This window comes from Salmo trutta, chromosome 9 (genome assembly GCF_901001165.1).
Source record: "Salmo trutta chromosome 9, fSalTru1.1, whole genome shotgun sequence".
Lineage (NCBI taxonomy): Eukaryota > Metazoa > Chordata > Actinopteri > Salmoniformes > Salmonidae > Salmo > Salmo trutta.
Window position 1 is genome coordinate 13,424,089 of NC_042965.1, and position 5,439 is coordinate 13,429,527.

The window sequence follows — 5,439 nt, forward strand, 5'->3', positions numbered from 1 at the left end:
TTTTCGGACACTTGTGATGTTTCACATACATTTCTCATATGCGAACAAATCACAGATGTGATATTATACGTTCCACGTGTGCTTTTGTAACTGCAGGGATTCTCCCACAGGAGAAGCTAACGTGTTGACCATTTGACCAAGAGGGCCAACACTAATTTTAAAGTCGCAGGCGGGGCTACCCCATCACGTGACCATGAGCAACCATGATAGACTCATGACAGACTCATGTCTGCTAAACTTTCACGTGCATTTTCACATTTTAATGTCAACTTGGCCTGTCAACAATTTATTTTTTAAATATCGGGTTCATTGCAGGATTTGCTGTGATTAAAGACAATTAATCGTAATTTCATAATTTACTCAAATTGAGCTGTAATTTAAGATTTTTGATTCAAAAAGCATTACAAAAAGCAGTACAAGAATATTGCCATTTTGGTGTTGTGCAAAGTAACAGTTAGAAAAATCTGGTAAATTGATAAACACACCTTCTTCAAGCTGTTGTTTTTAGCTGTATAGATAATGTATTTTAGATGTTTTCAATGGATTTTGAACGCTTTCAGACAATGCAACAAACAAAAAAGTGCACAAAAATTACAAAAAGTTAACTTGAGTTAACTGATTAACTCTGACAGCGTTAATTTGAACATGTTTAAAAAGATAAATAAGGAGACAATGAGCGCTAGCTTCTCTGTTCTTTTCATTGGTTTTCTTCAAACGGCCACTGACCAACAGAGGCGTGAGCCGGCAGCAGTAACACTGAATGGATGGCTCAGAAATAAGAAATAATACTTTTTAAAACACATGAATTATTATACTCAAGTAGGCTAAGTTACCTTTTTACATTATGGCATTACAGAATTTGCAATTCCACATGTGGAAATATTGCAGTATCCCAATAACAACAACACCATTTTCAGAACTTCTCATGTCAGCAAGCCAGTGACACTCTCTTCCTCATATCTACAATGACAGTTATGATCTGACATACTGTAGCTAATCGTCTTATGTTTGTGTGGATGGGATCAGGACCAGGACACACAAAGTTATGTAGTAGGTCAGAGCCTCCCCCAAAGTCCTGGGCTCTTTCTTTACCATAAACATGCAGCTGTTAAATAGGTACTTTTTCCGCCAGACTTTTACCTCATTTCTGCTGCTGTTATCTGGGAGCCCCTTGACAGTGTTGTGGTGCCTCCTCCACATGTGTTGACCAGCACTGCTTTCATCGCTCTGTGATTCATTGCGCCGTGGTTGAAATACCTGTTTGCCAAGGTAGTCATGCCTCCACTGCATCCCACATCTCGTCCCTCGGCCCTACACACCACATACTCCTCCCACTCCTCAACGTGGCTGTCACGCTGTCACCCTACGTCTCAATCTCAGTACCTTTTCACAAAGCCCTGCAGTAGGCCTAAATTACATTAAGGATAAGATGGATTGAAGTGAATAGCTGAAGATTGATTAGTGTTGTGAAAGGAATTTTATAATAAATACTGATTTTAAGGTTGTTTATAATACTGAAAATGATGATGAAGTTTATAGGTCATAGCCATATTTGTGACTTGGACCAACGGGAAGAAGAAGAGGGCGTTGCCTTTGAATAAGGATAGGCTGTCTTCAGTCTATTTTCCTATGACTGTATGGGTACAATTTTTTTCTTTTTACAGTTATTATGCGTTGTGATTCTAATTCGATTTTGTTATTTGAAATTGGTTTGTTTTATTTTTAACCAGTAGTTTTGTTATTTTAACACATTACTCACATTGTGAGCCTTGTGTCAAAAATGGGGAATAGTGATATGTAGGAGTGTATCGAGTGATAGATGAAGGAGTGTACTGTCGTGTTGCTTGTTCTGTTCTGTTTCGATACAAATCTCACCAGATTGGGTCTGCTGGATTGCTGGGATTTATCCCAATGGGTTAGAGGTCTAACTTCCTGATCCGGTGACTCTGCAATGAAGTTGACAGTGTGATGGGGAGTATAAACCAATTTGGAGAAAAAAAATCTACAGATTGGGTTGTAATTCTCTTTCACATATGTTTAGAGATTTGTATTAAGAATAATTGGTAAAAGTACTAATTGTCATATTGTCAATGCTTGTCTGGATTTCCTGAATCAGAAATTAACTGAACTAAACTGTGTTTCTGATCTGTCCTCTCTTGAAGTTATCATGAGGGTGACTGTAGTCGTTGTCTTAATGCATGGAAGGAATAATTTGACCACGAGAACGGTGTGAACCTCAAAACCCCCTGTAACCTGCTGAAGAAGAGCGACAAAGGCGTTCAATCTGGCCCTGTCTGCACCACTTCTACCGAGAGACCTGAGTCTGAGCCAGCAACCGGTGTACAGCATCCAATCAAAGCTATCAACTGCTTTTCTCGCCTGCCTTTTCTCTCAGGAGTGTGACAGGAGTACACGTGGAGTAAGCATGGAGATAGATCCGTTCCAAAACTTCTCTCACGTTGCTGGTATGCTGGTTGGCAAGGGTGAGACATTGAAATTGGAACATTATCATGGGCCATCCACTTGAACTATGACGCTATCTGAAGAAGACTATGAAGAGACGCCAGAAGATTGAGTGCCTGATTGAGAAGATTGAGTGCCTTCAATTGTGCCCAGAATTAATTTAGGCTTGTCTTTAATTTGGGGTATCAAGTTGATTGTAGAGGTCTAACACACTGCTAAATGTAGTAATTTAGATTAAGAATGCATTGGGATACTGATCTGTGGTTATAATCATGATAAGAAAGTGAATACTATAATTATGGATAATTGTGCTGTATGTTAATATAAATATACATTCTGCCAGTGTCGATGTGCTAACTTGAGGGTTTTTAACTTTGAGTACTAGGACCAATCACTGAAGCATTGTCATTCTAATTTTGTGTTGGATAATTAATTGGGTTTTGATTATGATTTGGGAACTGAAAGATTTTTGAAAACTGACCGATTGATTTGAGTATGTTCTTAGTATGTTAATGAGTGGGTAAAGAAGTTGTGTACTTAAGATGTTGACACTCTTCTCAGCCTGCCCTGGTGAATGGAGAGGGTGAACTCTGATCCTGAGAGTGAACTTGATCCTGATCAATTTGACCTGTATTAGCAAATTCAATTTCGATGATATTGATCCAAACCCCGAGCACCGGGCCCAAATTGATCTGATGGCCCATTCGGTTTGTAAACGTTGTCCATAGAGGGGCAACTGTAGATGTTGTTTAAAGGGAAGACGTGGTCCGAGAGTCGATGGTCATTTTCACCATCCTGACCCTTATTATTGTGGCCATACCCAGACATGACCATCATATGGAACCATTTAATTACGCTATGTGCCAAAGAGATGATTGTCGTATTTGTGCTACATTCCCTTGTGAACCAAAATAACTGATTGAAATGTTTGTGTTGGAGGTAGTACCTCCAAAGCGGTGAGTGAAATGAATTTTATAATATCTGTACAGTATAGGAACACCTGTACAATGATTCATGTTTTGCTTTATCTTGAGATGAAGAATCAGTGGTAGACACTTTGTAAGTGCATGAAGAGGTCAACTGTACAAAAGTCATGTGTCTGTTTGTTGAAACTATACTTTCAGTTCCTGTTGATGCTATGTTCCAGTCTTACTTCTGCTAGCACATGATAGCAATAGGAGGAAGAAGGATTGGGAAACTAACTGCAAATAACAATAAGCTGAACTCCGCCTAGCAGAGACATCTTTGTACTAACAACTATTAATTATGATCTTATATGGTATTAAAGTTAAGCGACATCACCCTGGGCAGGGTGAACCTCAGTAGGGGATTAGAAGGGAAAACACCATCTTTTGAACTGAGTGTATTACTTGCAAATTACTGTAAGTGTATACTCTGGGTTGCAATCCGGCTTGCAATCCTTATTAAACAAACTAACCTCTGATCAAGCCGTTCCTGTGGTCTCTTGTATGAACTTAGGGCAGAAATCCCTGACAATAAATAGTTTGTTTAATAAGGATTGCAAGCCGGAGTGTTGTCAGTTAGTTCATTAAACCATCAATCAATATGTTTTCGAATGGGGATTTAAAATGTCTGCATACAGAGACCTTTCCTGAATTCATGCCCCTATCACACCAACACACAAGACAAATCCCTTCTCTACCTCTCTCAAACATAACAATGGGGTTGATTCATAAACTTTAACCCCCATGTTAAACGTACAACTTCTTTTGAAAAGTCAAATGGCATGAGCCATCGGTACTCCAGTAAACATTACCATGAGCTTCAAGTATTTGCTTGTGTGTCCTTTGCTGCCATCCTGAAGCAGAGGAAACATCGCAACTCTACCCATTGTGTTTGTCAGCTCCGTGTATAGAGCGAACAGGTGGTAGTTACGTTTTATGCATCAACCTCTGATGTGTTTTACTGCAGTGAGTCAGCAACACAGGGCTTATACTGTTTACACAGAAGGTGGACAGAGACACGTACTTAGAACCTAATTTATACTCTTCATAAAGCCTGTTGAGATGATTAATAGGCATTGCAGACATTGCATTTTCTGCAATGAACTGAGGAATTTTAAACAATCTGAAGGTGCAAGACGTAGCCTGTTGCACATCTTCAACCCTTCAATACATCTGAGAGACATCTATTTAAATTGTTCCAAATGCAAACTTGCAAAAGATGGTTACGTGGTCAAACCAGTGTGGATGGTCAGGATGAGGGGAGGCAGCCGGCTTCTGTTCAGACAGCAGATAAAGGGAGGGGAGAGTTGGCCATCTTGATGCAGCAGCAACAGGCTTTGTGGATCTGGGTCTGTGGTGTGGCTTTCAGACTGTGGGTTATTTGGAGCGCGGGGGAATAAATAATGCAGCTCTTTGTCTTCCACGTGTGTGTGCGTGTGTGTGTGTGTGTGTGTGTGTGTGTGTGTGTGTGTGTGTGTGTGTGTGTGTGTGTGTGTGTGTGTGTGTGTGTGTGTGTGTGCGTGCGCACGCACACTTAGGGGCACATGAGCGATCCTCCCGAACAGACAGTCCATACTATTTAGTTAATTTAATATACAGTGCAGGTATGCAGTATACTCGCTGTAAATGTGTACAAATCTATACTGTACACTATGTACACCTAAGAAGAAAGTATGTGTAAGTATGTTCTACATATGGAATAAACTACCTGAAATAGATGATGCCCAATCATTTACTTTGGTTGCATTTATTATCATCTGTAGTGAAATGGCATCCCCTTGACTAATGTACTGATACCGTATGTATACAGTCAACTTAAAGGAACTCAGCAGCAGTAGAATACATTAATAGGAAGGGTGCTAAAATGTCTGCCACCCTGCTGGTCTTGATGAACTCTCTGTGCCAAACGCTTGACACTGCTTGCGTTAGTAGGGATCTTTTTTTTTATTGGCCCTATTTGCATGACAAAAGTGTGCTTCTGATTCACGGGTGCTGAGGAAGGTGGAGGGAG